This window comes from Emydura macquarii, unplaced genomic scaffold (genome assembly GCF_026122565.2).
Source record: "Emydura macquarii macquarii isolate MOO-44397 ecotype Brisbane River unplaced genomic scaffold, CSIRO-AGI_Emac_v2 contig_587, whole genome shotgun sequence".
Taxonomy (NCBI): domain Eukaryota; kingdom Metazoa; phylum Chordata; order Testudines; family Chelidae; genus Emydura; species Emydura macquarii.
In genome coordinates, this window is record NW_027130724.1 from 2,394,033 (window position 1) to 2,419,401 (window position 25,369).

Genomic DNA, 25,369 nt, shown 5'->3' on the forward strand with positions numbered 1-25,369 from the left:
AACAAATTAAATATATCGGGGTTACTGCACTCAGTTATTCGTTTTCATATTTAAGGCAGTGGAAACACTCAAAAAATTGAAGTGAAACGGCTGAGGAATTTCCCAGCTGTTGTGGAAACCGGGACTTAGCAGCGGAAAATGCACCCACGTACATTATACCTTGTATCATGGTGTCATGGCAATGGCTCCATAGCAGTGCTCCCAAGTCTGGCAATTTTATTGCAAATTTAAATACTGGTGCTTTTCTTCAAATCTAGCTCCTGGAGTCATGTAATTATGTGAGAATCTCAGCTTTCATTTAAAAAGAAAAAGAAAAGCAAGTGTCTCAGTCTCATGGTTGCAGAGAAAGGTTTGAAAATAGGAACCCTAGGGGCTCAAAATCCAAAAGGTGATTTAAAATATATTTTAAATCAAGATTTTTTTTCCCAGTGAATCTCATGATTTCTGGGGGCTTGACTTGAGTTTTTGAATACTTTAGGGTTGGCAATGATGCCAGAGTCAAGTTTGTAACTCACACAATATGCTGCAGAAGAACAGTACTTGGAAAGGCTGTGGGCTTTTAGGCAGTGAACAAATGGTAAGAGGAAGGCCACATCTACACTTACAACTTTTGCCAGTATAGAGATGTTGGTTAGAGAGGCAGTTTCTTTCTTTTAATGACTTTTTTATACTGGCAAAAATCCTACTGTAGACATGGTTATGCCAGCAAAAAATGCTTTTGCCTGTATAGCTCATTTCATTCAGGGAACCGGTAAGACCTATCCCAGAAAGAGCCATCATTTGCCAATACAAGCTGCGTTTCCACTAGGAGGATGTGCCATTATAGCTATATCGGTATATCCGTACCAGTCTACATTTTCCAGTATAAACTAGACCAAACACTCACACCTAACACTTCAAGGACTAAGGCTTTAAACAGCAAGACACTAACTTCTCTAATACTAGCCCTTCTTCCATCAGCTGCTGTCTCAGTGACTGGATGGGAATGAAAGGCCACCGCCTCGCTAGTGCCCAGTTTCCAGCCAAAGGAAGGGAAAAGAAGCTGCAGCAGGCAATGGCAGACTGAGTATAGACCAAATGTGCAGCATAACCAGTAGGCCCGGTGGGATCCCGAATGGCCTGTGCTGTTCTCCATCACCCGGGAAAGCTGCAGGAGATCATGCTTCACTACAGTGGGGGGGTCTCATCCTCTTCTGCATCACAATCCCACAACCCAGATGCTGCTGCTGCTCCTCAGACGATCACACTCGTGCCTTTGTGGCAAGCTCCCTCTGCAAGTGGCTGAGCACGTGTGTCCGAAGGGGACCACAGCCAGGGAATAGGTGTGGGCTCATCAGTCCTTCTCACTATCCTAGACGACCGCTGGAGATTGCTTTGGGGGGGGGGGGGGGGAGTGAGGAGTTCTCAACTCATGGGCTGAGAACAGCTGCATCAGACTTCTCATCTCCCCACCCCTCCAAGCACACACACTGTTCCCCTTCTCTAAACAGGTACAGAAGAGATCCCATCAAGCTGTCCTCACTGCAATGGAAGGAGACAGTCTAAGTGGGGGAAGATCACAGATTTACAAAGGACACCAAGATAGAAAAAGCACAGTGCCTGAAACGACCCTGCCAAGTTTCCTGCTTTCACCACACTGGAAAGACAGAGACCTCTGAGTTCTTGATCATTGCTTGCAGGAAGGTGAAACCCTACCTACTGAGCAAGAAGATGGCATTATCTAAGAGCATAGGGGATTTCGTATCCCGCACACTTTACATGCAGCATGTTGGAGAGTCATTAAAGGGTAAGGAATTCTCTCTGTCTACCTGGGTTTCTTTACCGTATCTGAGGTCAAACAGGAAACAATAGCCAGTGTATCAAGGTGCTCCATTTGACTCAGAGAATGGGGAGAATCTATCATGGTGAAGGTTGTTTCATAATATCCCTGCCCTGTCCTCTCCCTGACAAGTGGCACAGCCCATAGTTAGGATTCACTAAATGCTGGCGGAGGGCACTCTGCAGAAGCTGGCAGCATTTACCATGGTCACCCACAAAAGAACTTCAGAAAGCACAAGAGGTAGAAGCACGAGCAAGGCCAGTGAGATCCTGGGCAAGCGATGGAGGCATAGAGCACGCCTGTCTCCTGCTATGGTTGGGATACCACAGTACTGGGAGAAGAGGCAGACTGTGTGACGAGAACCATCCCTCCTGCACAGCCCTCCTAGGAACTCCAGCCTTCTCTCAGAAATAAACCAGGGAGAACAGGAACCCAAGGTGGGCAGCATCTTTGGCCTTTCCCTGGACCCACAATGACCTTGCAGGCCCCTTGTTAATGGCTTTTAGCTTGTGTTCACACAGCTTAGCTTGAATTCAGTCACCAGGGCCCAACCCAGAGCACACGTATCAGAGCGAATGGGAGGGCTCTCTTCCCACCTGCCACCCACTGCCTATCCAAGCCAAACCACTCCCCGCCCCCTCTCCCCCTCAACCTCAAAAGCCAAGCCAATTTTCACCGCCTGCTCTTTTAATGATTTCTGCTTCAGTTCTGGAGGACAGTCTTTTATGTGTTATCTTCCAGCAGCAAAAGCCCCCTGGTAGCTGCCTGACAATAATGGGGCCCTCGTTGCAGAGAATGCTCAGCAGAGCTACTGGGCTCTGCTGTGCTGTAGAGAACAATCAAGACTCAACCTACCCCTGCGTCCTCCACCCATCAAGCAAAGGCAGTAGAGGGGTTTTCTTATATGTGCATTTCTCTTATGTATTCTCAGCAGCAGCCATTAGGAATTGACTGGCATTTCCCTCCTCCACATTGAGATAACAGGCAGCAGCACCAAAGAGAGTGGCAAAGTAGTCTTGTAGTCACTACCACGTATTGACTGTCTCCCCTTATCCTCCTCACTGACTAGCTGGCATGGCAGCTACGCTCCTCATTTGTTTATTGAGGGAGCTGGGAGACCGGCCCGTTGAGCACAATATTTCTACAGAGTGCGGTTAGGCCACTTGCCCAAGGTCATTACAGAGGTGGCTCAGTGATAAGCCAGAGTGAAGAACACCCTGTTGCGTGTTCAGACCACACCAGTGCAAACCACACTGGTTATCCCAACGCAGCTGACCATAGCAGGATCAAGGATTTAATTGCCACTCTGAGGCTGGTGCTCAGTCCAAAGAAGGGAACATTAAAACCGTGTACACCGCTGCCTCACTGCGCATCTGCTAGATCAGAGATGCAGTGGCTGCCACATTGAAGCAGAATTGTGAGGTGGTGCAGAGAAGGCCAAAGAGAGCTCTACTCTGGAAGTTAAGAGGGTTTCAGCTAGAGATTTCCCCTTCCCGCCCTCTTTTGGGTGGCAATTCTCAGCTGGTTCTGCCAAACAGCTAGGTCACTTACACAGTCCGTGCTGTCTGCTGAAGATCAGCTTCCCACTTGGCAGACAGCCCAATAATCACAGCCCACTTCACAGTGAGGCCTTTGATTTAAGAAATCGGGGGGGGGGGGGGGGGCAAAGAGACCAATGCCACTGAGGAGTAAATGCTAAGATTTTTTACTTCAAAGCATGAGCCTGATCTTGCGGCAATGTTCCATTATTATTTATCTGCAATGTCTTTAATCAGGAGCAGGGCCCCATTGTGCTAGCTACTGAGTGGCTGTGGGTGTGTGCACCACAAAATGGTCTCTGCCCCAAAGCGCTTACAACTTAAGTGCAAGAGGCCTGCTTCTCTCACAATCAGCCAGTAACACACAATTTGATCTAGTGGATGTTGGTACATCAGCCCATTTCAGATTATTCCAGGCGTTATTCTTGGTTCCAGCAATGCCAGCAGAGATTGCCTGGGGTGCAGACAGGTTGCTTGTCACAGCAGCATTTCTGCGACACGGCCCTTGAGGTCCCCGTAGAATTGCCCATCGGCTGCATTGTGACATTTATAAAGAAGTACGAGAGAGTTTGGAGCAATTGGAAAGGGGATGGAACTGCAGGCTAGGTCCTCTGCTTCAGATGCACGCTTATACTATTCAAGAAATTTTAAATCAACATTCAAGGAAGCCTCCCTCTCCCCAAGTCATCCCACAGTCTTCATCCCAAATGCACCCTCTTGGGAGGAAGCTGGGAAGAGCATGGAAGGTGTGGAAAAATTCTGGATAGAAGGTAGTGATTCCATGATCAAATCCTGCTCTCTGTTGCACTCATTCCAGACTGACATGGTGAGGGCATTATGTGGCCCTATGTCAGTATGACATGGGAAATCAAACGGACGCCCACGTGTCTCGTAGGCAGACAACAGCCTACCACATATGTGATGGGAGCAAGAGGACTGGCACTTCAGGTTAGACATCTGCATGCTAATGAGCTAGATGTGCTGTAGTTTAGTGGCACAGGGAGTCAGTCTAGCACAGGTTCCCACTTTCGAGGTGATCCCGGCTGTGCATGCGAAAAGGTTGGGGTGAAAAGTCTAAGGTTCAGTATGTTGATCGTTTCCAATTTTGGGGCCATCTGCAATGGAAAAGAGCCATCTGCTACCACAGGTTTGGAAAATGATTTCCCAGTGGCATCAGGAGGGGAGAGGTACATATACACACTACAGGACCAAACAGGAGGATATCAAGTAAGATTATTTACAGGGTCTGGAGTATGAACACTACTAACAGCCACAGCAATAGCACAGGAGAGAGGAGTGGGGAGGCAGGGATTTCCATGCTGCTAGACATGCACATTAATATTGCTGGGCAAGCCTGGTAGCTACACACCAAATTCTAATATTAAAAATACTACCTAGCTCTTTTCAAAAATCCCCCAGTAAAGAGGTGGTTGGATTTTCAGGGCCCTCCGCCAATATTAATCAGTCTTAATATAAAATGTGCTCCAAAGGCTTAGCTACCCACAGTGTAGCATGTGTTTAGATAAAGGTGTTATTTTAAACCAGTGTAGTTAAAATAGTGTCAAAGGCTGTGTGGACACTTTTATTGAAATTTAATGCAGGAGTTCAATTAGGAAGAGGCTTAAGTAAAAACAAAATAAGCCACTCGAAGCAAAATGAGTGTCCCCACACCCTGGGTTGGGTAGTTTGCGAATGCATGTGGACAGCCTCTGGACTATCCCTTCAGATCAACAGTGATCTTCCTTACGCAGCAGGCACATCATCAGTTACACACAGATCTGACCCTATCTATTCAGGCAGCTAACAGAACATACATACACATAACAGGCACTGGGACGCTCGGTGCCAACTTCCGTATTCACCAGGTGCCAGCACCTCGCTGCACACACTCACAGTCCCCTCCCAGGCACCTTCCAAGTTCCAGAAACCAATCGGACAGACACCTCTCCTTACGGGTCCATTAAAGATGACCTGCAACGCATATGTCAAACAGTGGTCTTTGACCCTCCCACCCCCTTTCTTTATGGAGAAAGTCTGAAAAGTTATTTAAATAACAGATTTCTGCTTGTTTTTTTTACTTTAAAAATATCAGGAGTGTCGAGTCTGGTAGAACTGGAGGACCTTTTGGGCCTCTTAGAGATTGTGTGTTCTGAGCTCTCACGCCTTAGTTAACTCTTTAACAGACAACTTTTCTCCAAATAGTTTATTATACATTGGAATTACAAGTGTTAAAAACCAAAGAGTTTTTAAACAGTGACTGAGGCCTTGTCTACATTGGGAATTTGCCCCAATTCCAACCCCGAGTGCTCTGGCAGTCACTGACATAGCTGCAGTAGTGCAAACCCTAAGCTTACACAAGGAAAGCTTGAGATGCAAATGGAGTCTGACACATGGGGTTTGCTCCAGTGCAGCTACATCATTTTCAGGCCACTAACTGCTGCAATCAGAGCAAGAACCAAATATAGACAAGGCATAAAAATCCCTCCTCTGCACAGCTTTCAGTCTCCTCTCCTGCGAGGTCATCATTTTATTAGCCTCCCAATCACCAGGGAGTCTTCAAAGGTCCACAAGATCTGGGTCTCTCTCAAACCGATTCCCTTTTTAAACCAAAACTTTTCAGAGAGTGCCATGAAATCAATAAGGAAAAAAGCAAAAGCCCAATTTATTTCCCCCCTCTGCAGGTCTCATTTAGCAGGGTAACTATACCAATACAGCTGGGATGCTGAGTGCTTCCTAAGAGCCACGAACTCCCTGTGGGGTTGGAGAAGAGTGAAAGAGAATGAAATAGCTTTTCTATCATACCATGCAAGCTCTTCTGTTCACCAAGACGACAGGGAAATGTCCCCTTAATTATTACACAGCAGAAGGTGCTGTCCTGCAGCTGCCAGAGGTGTCAGCAGATCTCTATGCCACAGCAGGCTGGGTTTTATTGGGTGCTGTTGCAGCCACATTTCTTTTAGGGATGGCCAGTTTCTATTTATCCCCATCTTTCCCTATCTCTAGTAAGTGGCACATGCCGCTGCAGTGCTCATGCTGTGTGTAAAAACCGATCTACCTACAGAGGTTACAGCTACACCGTGGGTAGAGCAGGACAACGGACTGGCCACCACATGCAGAGGTTTCAGATTGCTAGCTAGCTTCATCCTTGGCACCCACCACTGAGATCCCAACATCAGAAGAGGGCTGCCTGCAAAGAAGTCTGCTAAGAAGAGAGGGTCTTTCTCAACAAGGCTTCTTGGGTGTCAAAGAAAGGGGGGCAGGGAAGGAGGGCAGTCACTGGCTCGAGGCTAACCGTTACCACTATTTACCGCACTCGGTGCAGGACTCACTGGATGGAAAATTCTGTGGCCTGAGCCACAGGAGTTCAGACTAGTTGATCACAGGGGTCCCTGGGAACAGGAAGAGAGGAGTTTGTAGCTATCAAAATGCTAGCACAGAGCTCAAACGGGGTGACTTTAAAGCAAATAATAATAGAAAAAGCACTAAGAAATCTCCATTTCTTCATCCCAGGCTGCATGCTGTGGAGCACACAGGGCGGAATCTGAAAAGCCAGAGCCCAAGTACTTGTGGTTCGAGTCAGTCTCACTGAACATTCACCCTCTCTGCCCTCTGCATGTAGATCCCCCAGAACGATGCCAAATGATGTACATCAAAAGCCAGGCACGATGCTGATTCCAGAGCCACTGGAGAGTGTTGTTTGGGGAGAGGGTGTAGAGGAAGGGTGAGATCAGCATGCCAAGCAGACAGCCCAAGCACGGATCAGGAGCTGCTGCTGGATTTCCTGACCTCGCGGATTTTCTCCCCTAGCGTGAGGGCTGCTGGCTCCCATTCAAAGCTGTCTAGGAAAGCCTAACTGAGCACTTCCGCCTGGCAGCAGCAGCTCCCCGTGCAGTAGCCCGCAGATCCTCCCCCGCCTCTGTGGGTCCCAGGCTGTAAGAACGGCACGGCTTCAGGAAACAAGAAACATCTGCCAGGCATGCACAGGGACCATGAGACTGGAACACTCTGCCCCGTGCCTGGGGTGGGCTTACCCATCCTATGCACTTCTTCAAATGAAGAGGGTTACAGTTGGGATGGGGGGAGTGGGGAGAGCTTGCCTCTTTAACCCGTCATCTGCCTATCACACAGGCAACTGTTCCAGTTCACCAGACCTTGGCTGTGCCCCCCACCTCCTGTTCAAATGCATGTACTCACACCCCCTAAGACTTGGCCTGCTCCAGACCAGTCTCCAATATGGAGAAAGTGCACAGCTGAACTGGGGTTGGGCAGCAGCCATGCACCAAATCCCAGCCAAGGGGCTTGTCATTAAGGTCGAGAGAGGAGAGCCGAGAATCTGTCACAAACCCTGGCCAAACTACCGGTGGGTGGGAACTACTGACTCAGTGCCCAGAGCACAGGGAAGATTCCAATGATGAGATATCCAGCTAGCCCAGCCATCCTGCACAGACACCAGATCTAGCTTCAGAAACATGGGTCACCACTTCACAAGGTCTCCCTACAAGGCACATCACAGAGTATGAAGTAATAAGGAGGCCTGGGTACTATTTCCAGCTCCACCACCAACCTGCTGGGTGACCTTGGGCAAGTCACTTTCCCCCTCTCTATCCCTTTGTCTTGTCTGTTCAGACCTGAGCTCTCCAGGGACTGTCTCTGACCTACATGAACGTACAGCACCTAGCACAGTGGGGGCCCCAATCTTAGTTGGGGCTTCTAGGCACGACAGCAACACCTGTAACAAAGTTTGCTTTGCTAGATTCTAAATATACTGAGGAGAGCAAAGAATCATAGAACTGCAGGGCTGGAACAGACTTCGAGAGGTCATCTAGTCCAGCCCTCTGTGCTGAGAGAGGACCAAGTGAACTTAGACAATCCCTGACAGGTGTGTGTCCAGCCTGTTCTTACAAACCTCCAGTGATGGGGATTCCACAGGCTCCCTTGGAAGCCTATTCCAGAGCTTAACTATCCTGATAATTGGAAAGTTTTTCCAAATATCTAACCCATATCTCCCTTGCTGCAGACTAAGCTAATTCCTTCTTATCCTGCTTTCAGTGGACATGAACAATTGATCCCCATCTTCTTTATAACTGCCCTTAACATAATAGATGACTTACCAGGCCCTGCATCACTCTTCTTTTCTCAGGACAATATATGCCCAGTTTTGGGGTTTGTTTGTTAGCTGTTTTTTTGGGGGGGGTTTAAAACCTCTCCTCATAGGTCAGGTTTTCTAAACCTTTAATCGCTTTTGTTGTGCTCCTTTGGATTCTCACCAGTTTGTCCACATCCTTCTCTAAGCGTTGTGCTCAGGACTGGACACAATACTCCAGCTGAAGCTTCACCAGTGCTGAGCAGAGTCGAACAATTACAACCTGTACCTTACATACAACCCTCCTGGCAGAATATTGGGAATCCTGGGAAAGGGACAGATAATAAGACAGAAAATATCGTCTTGCCTCTTTAGAAATCCATGGTACACCCACATCTTGAGCACTGAGTGCAGATCTGGTCGCCCACCTCAAAAAAGGTATATTGGAATTGGAAAAGGTATAGAAAAGGGCAACCAAACTGACTAGGGGTATGAAAAAGTTTCCAAATGAGGAGAAATTAATAAGACAGAGACTTTTCAGCTTGGAGGAGATGACTAAGGGGGACATGATAGAGGTCTATAAAATCATGACTGGTGTGGAGAAAGTGAAAAAGGAAGTGTTATTTACTCCTTGTCATAACACAAAAACTAGGGGGTCACCAAATGAAATTAATAGGTAACAGGTTTTAAATGAATAAATGGCAGTATTTCTTCACACAATGCACAGTCAACCTGAGAAACTCCCTGACAGAGGATGTTGTGAAGGCCAAGACCATAATGGGGTTCAAAAAAGAATTAGATAAGTTCATGGAGGATAGGTCCATCAATGGCTATTAGCCAGATGGGCAGGGATTGCTGTTTGCAAGAGGCTGGGAATGGCCAACAGGATGGATCACTTGATGATTACCTGTTCTGTTCATTCCCTCTGAAGCACCTGGCATTGGCCACTGTAGGACGACAGGATACTAGGCTAGATGGACCATTGGTCTGACCCAGTATGGCTGTTCTTATGTTAAATTCTTAATACAATCCAGAATATTAGCCTTTTTTGCAGCTGCATCGCATTGTTGACTTATTCCACTTGTGATTCACCTTAATCCCTAGATCCTTTTCTGCAGTACTAGTGCTTAACCACTTATTCCCCATTTTGTAGTTGTGCATTTTATTTTTCCTACTCAAGTGTAGCATTCTGCACTTTTCTTTATTGAATTCACACCAGTTCTCCAATTTATCAAGGATGTTTTGAATTCTAAACCTGTCCTCCAAAGTGCTAGCAACCCCTGCCAGCTTGGTGTCACCTGCAAATTTTATAAGCACACTCTGCACTTCATTGTCCAAGTCATTCATAAAAATATCAACTAGTACCAGGTCCAGAACAAACCCCTGATGGGCCCCACTAGAGAGGTCCTCCCTATTTGACAGAGGACCACTGATGACTACTCTGAGTACATCCTTTCAACTACTTGTGAACCCACCTTAGATTATAATAATTTCACCTAGACCACATTTCCCTGGTTTACTTATGAGAATGTCATGTGGGACTGTGTCAAAAACCTTTTTTTTTTTTTTTAAATCAAGATACATTACATCTACTGCTTCCCTCCATCCACTAACCCTGTCAAAGAAGGAAATTAGGTTGATTTGGCAAGATTTGTTCCTGACAAATCCACGTTTGCTATTAAGTATTACCATATTATCCTTTAGGTGCTTACAAAATGATTGTTTAATAATTTGTTCCTGTATCTCTCCAGGTATTGAAGTTAGGCTGACTGGTCTATAGTTCTCCAGGGGGGTCCTCTTTGTTCCCCCTTTTAAATATAGGTACTATGTTTGCCCTTCTCACCTGTCCTCCATGAGTTCTCAAAGATAATTGCTAACAGTTCCAAGATTGCTTCATCTACTTCCTTAAATACCCCAGTGTGAATTTCATCAGGCCCTCATAACTTGAATATATCTAACTTATCTAAATATTCTTTAACCTGTCCTTCTCCCTTGTTAATATTGTGTTAAGTACCTGGTCATCATTAACCTTTTTAGTGAAGATTAAAGCAAATTAGGCACCTCAGCCTTCTTGATGTCATCAGTTATTAGATTTCATTTCCCACTAAGTAGGGGACCTATGCTTTCCTTCATATTTCTCTTGCTCCTAATGTATTTAGAAGATCTCTTCCTACTGCCTTTTCAGTCCCTTGCTAGGTATAACTCATTTTGTGCCATAGCCTTTCTGATTTCATCCCTATATGTGCTTGTGCTCTTCTTTTGTACTCCTCCTTAGCAATTCGTCCATATTACCACTTCTTTAAGCAGCCAACTATCCTCCCCAAGGTCACACAGCAAGGTCAATGGCAAAGCTTGAAATTGAACCCAGGTCTCCTGACTCCGCGTACTGTGTCCTAACCACTGGACCATGCTGTGAACACAGCTAGTCCCAATAACTGCTTGGTGAAAGGCCCCACAGATAGGTTCTGGATGGAACCATGGTTTGTTTCATGCTGGGTCTGTGTGTTCGTCTCATCGGAGCAGACAGCCTCCCTGGAGCAGAGGAGCTTCTCTCCACAGAGGCACGTTAATGGGAAAGCAAATCATGGAGCAGGAACGTAAGGCTCGCTCCAAGAAGGGGCCCTGCTCTCCAATTATTCCAATCAAATCACAATAGCGTCATAAGGGGCGCAAGGGTGAATGTCACAAGAGGCAAGGCAGGGGCACACCAATACGGTGCAGCAACAAGAGCCGAAGAGGAGGGGACTGAACTGACCTGTGCACAGAAGCTGAAGCAACTAACAGGACGTCACCAAAACAGACAGTTTCACCTGCTTTGTTTAGGTCACAGACAGCGCATTGGAGATATCTGCACCATGCATGTATTTAAGGAAGAGGTTCCAAAACAACTGCATCAGTACTCACACTTCTGACACCTGCTCTCACAATCAATCCTGAAACCACAAGCTGGGGCCTATCCCACCTGAGCAACAAGCCAGTGCAGAGTCCCTGATGCTCTCAAGTGATTCCACAAACCACTACCAGCTGGCATGGAGCAGACAGCAGAGAAGATGGAGATATTTCAATAAGCAAACTGATTTCCAGTTTGAAGATGACAGCCTGGGGGGTTAATATAATCAGTGAGCTCCCATTCCTGCAGGCCTTTACTGCAGAAGGATTTAGGTCATCTGTCTAATCTGAGCGAACAGGCATCAAACAGAGCAACAGTGCACAGACAAGCTAGGGGCAAACAAGAAGAATGTGCACGGAAAGAGACTGCAGGTTGTTCCAGGATGACTGCAGAGTGTTCTTGTAGCATCAGAGAATAAAAGCTGAGCTCCAAACTCAGCAGCCAGTAGTCTGGTCTACATGCCACTAAATGCATCACCAGGAAATGTGCCACTAGGAATTACAGCACAGCTTTCTTAAATGGCTAAATCGGGGGTTGAGAAGCTGCTATCTGGCCTCTTCACCCAGGGAACCCCTACGACTGCTGGGTTCACAACTGAACATGGAATCTTTTCATTTAAAAGAAAGGATTGAAAGCATTACTGAAAACCTTTGCAGTTGTGGAAACCCAGTTTCCAAAATGTTTTGGATAGCATGCTCAATAAAAATTGTGACAAACGTGGATTTAAAAGGCCAGAAGGGACCATTACAATCAGCTAGTCTGACCTCCTGTATTTCATCCAGTTACCCCTATACTGAGCACATTAACTTGTACTTGATTACAGCATATCACCCAGCCTCGATGTGAAGACTTATCTTTGTTCTCTTCATCCAAGCTCGTAAATAAGAGCTGTTCGGAAAATGAAAAATGAGTTCCATGAAAAACATCTCAGCCATTTTGATTGAGAGAGATTTTAAATGGAACCTTTCCTTAATTTTTAAGATATATTTGAAAATATATCTTAAACTGAGTTTCTGCAACCAAATAGTGTAGGTAACTATTTTAATAATGCTTTTTTTAAATGACGTTTTTCATGAAACATTGTAAAAATGTTTGGTTTTTCATGAAAAATTTAGATTAAAAAAAAAAAAAAAAAAGGATCAAGAGGCCACTTTTTGATGGAAAAAGTTTTATTCCAAACATTGACCAGCTCTAGCCCTAAGGAACAAACCAACTCACATAGCACACACCACATCCCTCTGCTCCCAACATGACAGAAAGGCCCACACAACTAACTACAGGGACGGGGTCTTGGGGAGGGAGGAAGAAGGGGATGGTTGGTCAGGAACAAAGCAAAAGGCTGCTGTCCCCCAATGTGAAGATGGTTTCATCCCACATCCCCCAATGCGCCACTCACCCTGTTGATGGTCAGTTTGGCCCTGCAGAAAGTGGTGTTCCCTCGTCGGGGATGGCTCAATTCCCCCTGAGAAAAAACACAGAGAAGGAGTGAGAGAAGACAATGAGGTCTGGCTCTGTGGAGAGGGCACCATTCTCTTAACACCGTGTATAATTAGACTTGGCAGCATTCAATTTTTTAAAATAATTTTCATGGATAATTTCAATGTTTATATGTTTAAGAATTTTTAAAAGATTTGTATTGATTTTAAATTTTCAGTTATAGGAAATACGTGTGCGTGTGTGTGAGAGATGCAATTATTTAGTGACAGACACAGAGATTCAAAAAGTCGATCTTTATACTTCATTAAAACACAAATTGTCAACATCACATGTCAAAATATACAAAACAAATACCCTTAATGCTACAAATCATACTATTAATTTGCTAGTCCATTTATAACCAGCCTAATTCAAAAGTCTAAACCACTAGATTTTGACTAATAATTTCTCCAGCAGCATTTTCCTTACTGTGCTTATCAGTAAATTTTGCCCCCGTCTCTGGAAACTCAGGAAGGATGGGTAGTGGGGAGGAGATAAAGAAAAGCAGCCAGGCACCTGCTGCTGGGACCCCTTTCCCTCCCTCCATCCCCTGGGGTACAACAACAACACAGGGACACAATGATCCCCCAGCTGAATGACTGTGCTGCTGCTAGCAATCATGAATATGCATCAGTTATTATGTAGCATGTTCTGATCCCATGCACACTGCTGATTTACAGGCCGAGTGGGATTGCTAAACAAATCCCTTTTTCACCCCACACATGCTCACGCTGGCCTCTTTACCCTACACTGACAAAGCTCTAGCTGACAGGTGCTGTGAATTAACAGGGAAAGCGGGGACTGGGATGAGAAGAGAAGAAAGCTACCCCATCACTAAGTGCAAAGCAGGGAAAGAAACAGGCGAGGACCCGCCTGGAAAAGCCCAGGGATGCGCTGAAGGGTCTCCGTGCTGTGTAATACTGTACAGAGTAGGAGGGACGGGGCAGAGCGCCTGGAAGGGACATGAGTGTCCATAGGCTCCCAGTCACCTCTACAGCTGTGAACTGAAAACGGTATTAGAGTTGGCGAAAGGTGCCAGTCTGACAGCCCTGAGTCTTTTGTCGAGCGATGTCAAAACGGGCACAGCAGCAGCAGCCTCAGCTTCACTTCACTGCCACATCAGCCAGTTGCAACAGTGGCCTGGAGGGACCACTTCTAGAGGTCAGGAGGCAATTAGGTCTTCATGTTTGTACAGCTCAGAGCACTGCCCAATTAATGCTAACTGGTCCTGGACGGAGACCACCGACTCATTGTGTATGCACCACTGAGTGGCCATCCCACAGCAAGTGTTTGATAGAAAGGGGACAGAAGGATGGGCTTAGGGTCAAGAAACAAGACGGAGGCCTGGTCTACACTGTCAGAGGCGTCAATGGGAGATACACAAGCTACGTACTGAAACTCACGTACCTCCCGTCAACTTTCTAAATTTCACTTACTGCGGCGTCTTCACTGCGCTGCGTCGACAGGAAACGCCATCTGGTTGACGCAGCGTTACTTTTTTTCCGGGCAGGGGGTGGGAGGGTGGGGTGGTGTGTGTGTGTGGATTTACAGTGTCGGCCAGAGAGCACTTCCGGGATCAACTGAGCAGGTCTCCACTGCCCACTCAATTGACCCCGCTGCATCCATCTGTGGAGCCTGACGCAGCACCCGCAACATAGACATACCTGGAGTCAGGAGACTCCCAAGGGCAGTTCCGAGATGTATCACAGCCTCACTTTGTAGCCCTGGGTAAATCAAACAGCTGGATTTCTGAAGGTCCTCAGTGTTGGTTTAAGTTTGCGCTCACTGAAGCAGGGTGGATAAAAATCAAATAATAAATAAAAATCTGTTTTAATCTAAATCAATTTTTTCCTTTTTAGAAATTAACTTATTTAAAATTAAATTTGAAATTATAGCAACCTATGTTAAGGCCTAATCTTACTATCATCTATTAAAATCATTTAAATTAAATTAAAAAAATATTAAAGCAGTATGTGTTTGCTGCCAAAGTTTTAAAGAAATTCAGAATACTGAACTGGCACAAGTCACTGGCTAAGCACCTAGAACCAGAGATTGTTGAAGTGCTAAACCAACTTTTGACAGCAGTAGCCTCTTCTGCAGGTACAGAGAGAATATTTTCTTCATTTCATTTGATGCAACAAGTTCAGTTCAATGGCAGACTGATTTAAACTATGATTTAAATCATCAAGTGGAAAGCCTCGATTTAAATCACTGATTTTAAATCAACTTTTCCATTTGTACTTCAGTTATTTTCTAAAGAAAGGTGCATTCTCACTGGCTGATATTCTTTTTGCCACCTCAGAGGGTACACTATAATTATGTACACCTATTTAAGCAATTATATAGCTTAATATTTTGATTCTTATTAATTGTACATTTTTAGCAAGTCAGAAAATGGTGAGAGATATTCCTTATTGACTAGATAGTTAACTTAATAGGGTCTTTTTACCACCTGCAGCCATGGCAGTTTTTTTTTTCCCCCTATCTCCAGTTCCCAGGTGCAGAAATCAACACAAGAGGCTGCGCTCTGAAGAATGTTGTCCCTTCTTCCTGCAATGTCTTGCTTTTACACCAGCAGTGTTCCTTTCTGGTTCTACACAGTTCAATTCACTAAATATATATAAACACTTTTGTTTAATAAGTCAGCTTTAAAGACAAAATGTGCTTGGATAATTTTTTCCTTTACAGATCCAGCACATTTAAGGTAGATTCATTTAACTAATAAAACAATTTTAAAATGCTGATTTTTCCATTTTTAAACTGAATTCCAATATCCATCCAAATATTACATAATAATGCTTCCTAGCTTTTACATTGCACTTTTCAGCCCTACATCTCAAAGCATGTTAACAAAGGAAGTCAGTTTAATTATCCCCAAATGCAGCTTGGACACAAATCACAAATAAAAAAATAATCTATTAAATATTAAATGCATTATTCACCATTTTCCAACATAACAATTAAAAACAATCTGAGTAAAATTATCTTAAGCTTTATAATTGCTTAAATAAATGTGCATAGATATAGTGCATCCCCCTCCTGGTTAGCAAAAAGTACAACCAAATTACACCGATCATTGAGAATCAACCTCCTTTCAGGAAAATAATTAAAAAGTACAAATACAAAACAAGATTAAAATTGATTATTTAAATCAAGGTTTCCTGCTGGTTGATATTAAATCATAACTAAAACTGGTGATTTAAATCTCCAAAATCTATCCTCCGGCATTGAAGCCAATGGGAGTTTTATCATGGACTTAAGAGACAGCAGTTAGACCATTGCAGAATGCTTTTGAAAATCTCACCCCATAACCTCTCCCTCGATTTCCCCATCTCTAAAATAGAACCACAAGGGTCTTGTGAGGCTCAATTAACATTTGCTGAGTGCTTCAAGATATTCTGATATAAGGTGCAATAGAAGCATAAAGTATTTTTATTTCTTTTATTGTGGAGCTTGTTCTGGAATTCAAATGGTGCTTGGATAGAAGCAAAGAATCCATCTCTCATTACCAGGCCAGCTTGCCCTCTTCCTTTTAGCTCATCTTCAGCGTTCTCAGCAGAGACCTCAACCAGCGTCAGTGAGGCTGCCTGCTCCTAGACTTAGAGAGACCTGCTGGCACTGAAATGGGATGGATATCCTGCTTGGTTTCGGACTGATGGGCATGGGGACACTTGTCCTTGAAGAAAAAAGTCTACGGCAGCTCTGAGGTCAGGGCTTTTAACTCAGAGACCCTCCATGCCAAGGTGCACACCACCAGGAATGCCACCTTCCAGGACATATGCGTGAGGGAACAGGAAGCCAATGGCTCAAATGGCAATGCCGTAAGTCTTGAGAGGACAAGGTTTAGATCCCACTGAGGGACCGGGTCCCGTATCGGCGGGAAAAGTCTCCAGCCCCTTGAGGAATCTGGATGCCATCCCATGGGAGAAAACCTACCTGCCTTGGATCGGAGAGTGAAAGGCCAAAATCGCCACCAGGTGCACCTTAATAGACGAGAAGGCCAAGCCTTTCAGCTTCAGATGAAACAGATAGTCCTCTGTTCAGATGAATAGAGGACTTAGTCAGCAAGATGTTTTGACCCGTCTCCCAACAGGTGAAGCTTTTCCATTTGGCTAAGTAAGATGCCCTCATAGACGGCTTCGTGCTCTCCAAAAGGATCCTCTGAACTTGGGCCAAGCAGTGGCACTCATCCCTGCTCAACAACGAAGCATCCATGCCATCAGGTCCATCAGAGACGCCAGATCCAGGTGGAGCAGCTGGCCATGGTCTTGAGAGAGAAGGTCTTGTCTCAATGGGAGTGACCATGGCCAGGCCATCGAGTGCTCTGACAAGCATCCCAAACCAATGCTTCCTGGGCCATGCTGGGGCTATCAGGATGACTGGCACTCTGTCCCTCTTGATCTTCACAAGGACTCTGTGTATGAGAGGTGTTGGGGGGAAAAGTGTACAAGATACCCTGCGTCCATGACAGGAAAAAAGCATCCAACATGGAGGCATCCTCCCACCCCAGGAGGGAGCAGTATTGAGCACACTTCTTGTTTTCTCTGGTAGCAAATAGGTCTATTTGGGGAGTTCCCCACCTTTGGAGAATGCTGTCGGCTACCTCCTGGTGGAGAGACCACTTGTGGCGAGAGCAAAAGGTCTGCTCAGACGATCTGCCAGTGTGTTTCTTAAACCCGGCAGATGCACCACTTCCAGATGGATGCTGTGGCTCATACAGAACTTCCAGAGATGCAAGGCCTCGCAACAGAGAGCTGAAGACATAGCTCCCTCTTGCCTGTTGATGTAATACATGGTAGCTGTGTTGTCCATCTGGACTCTTACCACTTTTTTGGAGAGGTGTGGTAGGAATACCTTGCAGGCCAGGCGAATCACCTTGAGATCCCTGACATTGATGTGAAGAGATAACTCTTCCCTGGACCAAAGACCCTGAGTCCTTAGGGCACCAAGGTGGGCACCCCAGCCCACATCCGAAGCATCTGATACCAGTGACAGAGTCCCTCTGGGGGCCATAAAAGATAACACTGCCATTACATGCAAAGGATCCAGCCACCATGACAGGGAGGTAAGTACATGGAGGGGGATTGTGAATTGTCGAAGCAGTGTCTGGCTGGGGAGTAAACCATGACAAGCCACAACTGGAGTGGCCAAAGACTCATCCTGGCATGTCGGACCACATAAGTACACGCTGTCATGTGCCCGAGGAGATAAACACACTCTTGCCATAGTGAGGGGGTGGGCCGTTAATTGGGCTATGAGCCTGGACATCGCTAAGAATCTGTCTTTGAGCAAGAGCTCTTTGGCTTGAATAGAGTCCAGGACTGCCCCTATGAACTACCTTTTGAACTGGTGTAAGTATCCATTTTTGCTCGTTTATTAACAGGCCCAGTGACCAGCAGGTGTCCCTCACGACCTCGATGCTGCGTTGAACCTGCCCCTGTGACTGACCCCGGATCAGCTAGTCATCCAGGTAAGGAAAATCCTGCACCCTTTTGTGCCTGAGGTGGGCCACCATTACCACCATGCATTTGGTGAATACGCGCAGTGCAGTGGGGAGGCCAAACGGTAGGACCGCAAATTGGTAATGCTGGGCACCCACAGTAAATCGCAGGAATCTCCTGTTGCCCGGAAAGATTGCAATATGGAAACAGGCATCCTTTAAATCAAGAGCAGCGTACCAGTCATGCAGATCCAGAGAGGGAATGATAGCTGCCAGGATGACCATACGGAATTTTAGCTTTTTAAGGAATCCGTTCAAAGCACGTAGGTCCAGAGATGGGCCTCAGCCCTCCTTTGGCTTTTGGGATCAGAAAGTAACGGGAGTAGAAACCCCTTCCTCTAAACCAGTGTTTCTCAATTAAATTTGGCCACGGAACCCTTTTGAACTCCATAAATAATTGCGGAACCCCCCAAACTCTTAACAGTCTTCAAATGTCGAAATAAGCAAAGGTCAGCATTTCTCACTTAAATTACACTTACACTGGATACCCTCCGCCAGAAAATCCGAGACATCTTCCCTTTTTCGGCGGCGCAGAGAACAGCTGCTCGCGGAACCCTAACAGTGTTCCCGTGGAACCCCAGGGTTCCGCGGAACACCAATTGAGGAACACTGCTCTAAACGCTTGGGGGACCTCTTCCACCACGCCCACGCACACCTCCTGAACGAGGAGTTGCTCGTGAGAGGGGTCCTTAAAGAGGGATGGGGGAGGGAAGATGGGAAGGCGGGAGCAAAAGAAACTGGAGGGTATAGCCAACAGCTACTGTGCTTAGAACCCAGCGGTCCGTCGTTATGGCCCTCCAAGCCAGGAGGAAAGATGCTAGGCGGGAAGAAAATAATCGGGAAGTTGGATCCTGAATAGAGTTGTTCTTGGGCGCACCTTCAAAAGCCTCGCTTTTCCCCCGAGGGACATCTGCTCGGCCCTGATCTCAAGTCAGAGGCTGACCGAATTGCCCCAATGGTGTTTATAGTTCTTGTGCCTTCTCCTGTAGGACTCCATCTGGGCCTGACCCCCAAAGCGCTGCTGTTGAGAGGGCCTGAAGTGCCTCCTGAATGAAGATAGGGTGCAGAGGCCCAACAACCTCAAAGTAGCCCTGGAGTCTTTCAGCCCATGCAGCCTGGCATCAGTCTGGTCCGCAAAGAGGGCGGAATCATTAAACGGGAGGTCCTGGATGGATTGCTGAATTTCCGGCGAAAGACCAGACAATTGGAGCCAAGACACTCTCCTCATCAACACCACGGAATTCAGTCCACACCACCGAGTCCACTGCATCCAGTGCCGCCTGTAAGAAGGCTCTGGCCGCTGCTTTCCCCTCCTCCAGGACTGCTTCAAATTCCTGCTTGGAGGACTGCAGGAGGGAGCCGGCAAACTTTTCCAGTGACTCCCAGATATTATAATGGTAACGTCCTATTAGCGCCTGCTGACTGGACACCCTCAGCTATAGGCTCACTGTTGAGTACACCAAATAAATCTAATTTCTTGACCTCTTTATTCTTGGGTGTTGAATTCATTTGTCCCTGACTCCAAAGAGTTCATCCACTGGCTCAGAAAGTTCCTCTATTTTGAGGCCCAAGTTAGCTGCTACCCGCTTCAACAGGTCTTAGTGTACTCTTTAATCGTCCACAGGGGCAGCGTGAAAGGGGCCTGCTACAGCCTCATCTGGTGAAGAGGCAGGAATCTGAGGGGGAGCTGGATCTTCTTCTCAGGTCAGGGTGGTAACTGAGTGGCTGCCCGAAAGAGTGTCTTCCCGGTCCAACCCAATAACTGCTTCTAGTGCCGCAGCCAGGCCCTTAGATGATTGCAGTACCGGGGCGCTCGCAGACAACTGAGCATACAGCATCGCAGCCTGAGGGAACCCCCAGGGATTCCAATATTGGCAAGGACCTGGCCATTGTCCTTGCAGCCATCCTCCCACCTGTGGCAGCATAGGAAACCCAGTGGGTTGCTTGGGGGCTTGTCCCTTTTGGGGGGGGGGGGTGGGAGGGGGGAACAACCACTTCCTATCCCGAGTCAGAGGAGCTAAAAGCTGGCAACCATGTGGGGTGGACTGACGTCATGTGCTTCTCCGTGCCGCTTAAGTATCTGGGCTTCGGCAACAGGGAGCAGTGCCAAGAACTAGAGTGCTGTTCATGCCTTGACTGCGTCTTGTCCTTGGGCTTCTTATAGGGACTTTCGTGGTGCCAGGGCTCCGGAGATTCTCCACAGGGGCTTGTGAAGTGGTGCCAGGGATTTGAGGGGTGCCAACATTCCAGAGATCGATGCCAGCGTTCTTCAGATGGGTACCGATGTTCCGGTGACTGGCACCTGGTGACCGAAGACTCGACCCCGATCCATGCCAATGCGGTACCAGGGAGCAGTGCCAAGATTCTGGTGACTGCTGCAAAACCAGCATTGAAGGGAGGGGCTGTGGTGGAACTAGCGCTGGCTTCCCTTTTGACTGGCCCCCAGCCTGGGTATCTGAATTTTGGTGCCCTGCTCTACCCTCCTGTGGTGTATGAGGCACCGGCAAGGTCAACAGGTCCTTCACTGCCTGAAAAGCCTCAGGTATAGAAGAGACCAGTAAACAGTGCAGGCCTCTGCCACTTTCAGGAGCTGGTGGTGGCACCAGAGTCAGGCTCAACGCCCTCACAGGCAGAGGCGTTCTCAGGGCTGAATCAGCTTTCCCTGCGGTACCCGAGATCTTCTTAGCCGACTTCAGCTCCTTCTCAGCATGCGCCTCTCTCTTTTTCGGTGCCGGCGATGTTGAACGGTGCCATGCAGGCACCAACACTGGAGGAGCACTTCTAGTCGATACCACCATACCAGGTGCTGAATTCGATCACGGCTCTGACACCGGTCTGAGTGCCGACTCCATGAGAAGGGCCTTAAGTCTAATATCCTGGTCCTTCTTGGTCTGAGGGTGAAACCCTTTACAGAGCTTACACTTTTCATGAAGGTGGGCTTCCCCCAGGCACTTCAAACAGCAGTGGTGTAGGTCGCTCAACAGCACAGGCTTCTTGCACGAAGTGCAGTTTAAAACTCCGCGACCAGGGCATGCCCCGTCCCTGGGTAAACAACTAACTAATCAACTACTAGCTAATAAACTCTGAAACAATAACTATATACGCTAGATAAAACAAAGAACCACTAGGAGTAGTGGAGCTTGCAGGAGCAAGAGAATGTTCCAGCACCATCACAGGCAGTAAGAAGGAACTGAGAGGGAAGGGGGCCAGCAGTGCCCTATATATGAGCGCATACACGCGCTGCTGCAGAGGGAGCTAGAGGCCAGCCCTACGGATACCACTAAGGGAAAAATTTCCAGCACCGGTGCATGCAGTGAACATACACCTAATTCTGAACGGACACGAGCAAGCACTTGAAGATTTTATAATCTTAATAGACATGACAGACAAAGAGGAAACAGAGGCAGAGAAGCAAAGTGACTTGCCCAGGGTCATATAGTAGGTTAGTGGCAGAACCACAGATAGGGCACCCCCCCCACCACACACACACTTCCCTGACTCCCCGTCCAACACCACCGCCACAACATCGCTTACTTGACGTAAGAGTTGAAACAGACCCGACCTCTATGTCTCAATACCTGGCATCCCAATGCAGGGCTTTTATTTCAGTTCTGCTCAGAGGTTGCTTTGCAAAAAGATTATTGTTGGGGACATTTTATTGAACCACTTCTTTCAGCTTCTGGTCTAATTTCTGATATCCTACCCTCCATCTCTCACTCCCCTCCTCTTCCTCTCCCCATATAGGCTTCTTGCTCACATTGTGTCTCTCCTGCTCCACTACTGGGAAGACCAAAAAATACCTATGGATACAAACTTCTTTATTTCCAGCATGGCAGCACCTTCCCTACTGTGATAGGGCAGCTCACGGGAGGACAATTCCTAGCCAAAATAGAACAGGAATTAGCAATGGCCTTTCTGAACGGTCAGCACTGCCTGAAGCAATTCAGTCCCGCCAGCCTACTGCTATTATCAGCCATTCCAGTAGAAGGATGGAGGCACTGCCAAAAAGAACAGGAAGAGGAAACAGGGTCAAAGCTGCACTCAAGATAAGGCTTCTGGGGTGGCCTTTGGAGTCCAGTTCACTTACAACAACTCTTACAACAGCTGCTCTCATTCAGGAGTGTTGCCAGCAGTTGCCTGGGGTGATGGGGGGGAGTTATAAACCTTTTCTATTCCTGTCTTCTGCTGAAGCAGTTTGGTTAGTAGGTCTCTCTTCCTCAGACAGCAGGTGCACCCCATAAGCCAATGTTCTCACACTTACTACGTGCCATAGGAACCACCACAGAAGATTGTGGGGCTCATTTAAGGAGGAATGTAGCTGCCGAACATAACGCTGGCATGTGAAGAAGCTAGAGGACTCCTGCATTAGAAGGAATAAAGGAGTGATGCAAAACACACCATACAAAAAACTCAAGACTCATCCTCATTGGGAAGCAAAGTCAGGTGCAACACTGATGACTTGGTCTCATTTTTCTTATCCAAGTCCAATCCAGTGCCTCCATATCTGCTTAGCAACAACTGCAGCAAGGACAGCAGTTCCTCCACAGTGTGGTGAAAAGATGGGACCTCTTCACATGGAAAACCAGGAATTCCAGACAGGACTGAAACTAGCAATGCAGAAGGTGATTTAAAGTCAATGGCTGCTAGGTTTTCCAAAAGTGCCCCCAACACAAACATGCACAGCCACTCACTTTTTCTCCAGACTGAACATGCCCAGCTCTCTCAGCCTTTACTCCAAAGGCTACAGCTTTTTCTCGGTGATCTCCCAGAAAACACAATCCTAGCCACTATGGATGTAGCAGTTCTCTACACCAACATTCCACACAAAGATGGACTACAAGCCATCAGGAACATTTTCCCTGATGATATGTCACACCTGGTAGCTGAACTTTGTGACTTTGTCCTGACCCACAACTACTTCAGATTTGGAGCCAATCTATATCTTCAAGTCAGTAGCACAGCTATGGGCACCCGCATGGCCCCACAGTATGCTAACATTTTTATGGCTGACCTAGAACAACGCTTCCTCAAAACTCATCCCCAAGCACCTCTCCTTTACCTACGCTATATTGATGACATTTTTATCATCCGCACCCACGGGAAAGAGTCTCTCGAAGAATTCCACCAGGATTTCAATAATTTCCACCCCACTATCAACCTCAGCCTGGACCAGTCCACACAAGAAATCCACTTCCTGGACACTACAATACAAATAAAGGATGGTCACATTAATACCACCCTATACTGAAATCCAACTGACCGCAATACATATCTTCATGCCTCCAGATTCCACCCTGGACACATTACATGATCCATTGTCTACAGCCAAGCCTTAAGATACAACCGGATTTGCCCCGATCCCTTAGACAGAGACAAACACCTACAGGATCTCCATAAAACATTCTTAAAACTGTAATACCCACCTGGAGAGGTGAAGAAACAAATTGACAGCCAGATGGGTACCCAGAAGTCACCTACTACAGGACAGACCCAACAAAGAAAACAACAGAACACCATTGGCCATCACCTACAGTCCCCAGTTAAAATCTCTCCAACACATCATTAAGGATCTACAACCAAGCCTAGCAGATGATTCCTCACTCGCTCAAGCTGTGGGAGGCAGACCTATCCTTGCTTACAGACAGCCCCCCAACCTGAAGCAAATACTCACCAGCAACTGTACACCCTACAAGAAGACCAATCCAGGAACCTATCCCTGCAACAAACCCTGTTGTCAGCTCTGCCCACACATTGACTCTAGTGACACCATCACAGGTCCTAACCACATCAGCCACACCATAAGGGGCTCATTCACCTGCACATCTACTAATGTAATATATGCCATCATGTGCCAGCAATGCCCCCCTGCCATGTACATTGGCCAAACCACACTGTCACTACACAAAAGAATAAATGGACACAAATCAGACATAAAAAACATCCACAAACCAGTCTGAGAACACTTCAATCTCCCAGGACACTCTAATTGACTTGAAAGTTGCCATACTTCTACCAAAAAAAACTTCAAAAACAGACTTCAAAGAGAAACTGCAGAGCTAGAAATCATCTGCAAACTTGACACAATCAAACTGGGTCTGAATCGGGACTTGGAATGGTTCTCTCATTACAAGAAGTAATTGTCACTGTTCACACATTCTCACCTCCTAATTAATGATTGTGAATAGGCCTCAACTACTCTAACCAAATGGATTTTGTTCATATCTACCTTCCCCCTTGTTGTTCCTTACCCTTGGACGGATGGACGGACGGACGGACGGACACACACACACACACACACCTGATTTCTATTCCTTACATCTGATGACGAAAGCTTATGCCTGCAGAAATGTGTTAGTCTTTAAAGTGCTACAGGACTCTCGTTGTTTTTGCTGTATACAGACTAACACGGCTACCCCTCTGGAGCTTTTTCTCTGTGATGCAACTGTAAAGCTAGCACTCCTCTACGCTCTATCTATATCTCTGATTACTTTCTCTCTGTCTCACTTGAACACATTTGCATTGGTCCATCCTAGATTTATTGAAATCAACCTAATTTTCCCAGATCGTGTTATTATATAAATATAATATTTATATTACTTTAGCCCTTGTGCTAGGTGCTGTACATACACCTTGTAAGAGAATCTCATGCACACTAAATAGCCAAGATGAACAAAAGGGTGGGAGAAAGGAACTACTATTACTTCCATTGCACAGAAGGGGAACGGAGGCCCAGAGAGATGAAGTGACTTGTCCAACATAACACAAGAAATCTATTGCAGAGTCAGGATCTGAACCCAGGTCTCTCCAGTTTTAGTCCAGTGCCTTAACTGCAAAGCCATCTTTCTTCTCTTTTGTGCTGTATGTTAATCCCGTGCCCCCAAGGATTCAGACTCCCTCCCATTGTACCCCTTTTCTGCTCCAGGAGTCCACTCCAATTTACAAACTGTGGCTGAAAATGTAAGACAGCACTGGACTGTTGTAGGATACCACCCAGTAAAAAGCCATTGAGAACTGCTCTCTTTGCTCATTTAGCCAAGCAACAGAGCTTGGGATACGTGACTAT

At 46.6% G+C, this 25,369-nt stretch overlaps 1 protein-coding gene across 3 annotated transcripts in view; it reads right to left on the minus strand.

Moving 5' to 3' along the window:
- HRAS (HRas proto-oncogene, GTPase) overlaps nt 1-25,369 on the minus strand; it is a 91,508-nt gene that overhangs the window by 23,714 nt on the left and 42,425 nt on the right. For 2 of the 3 annotated variants that reach the window (XM_067540491.1, XM_067540490.1), the window contains exon 2: nt 12,727-12,792. The gene's annotated coding sequence lies outside the window, so the exon portion shown is untranslated. Of the gene's footprint in view, nt 1-12,726; nt 12,793-14,470; nt 14,582-25,369 lie in introns of those variants that run through there. The other variant, XM_067540492.1, reaches the window with a different exon arrangement.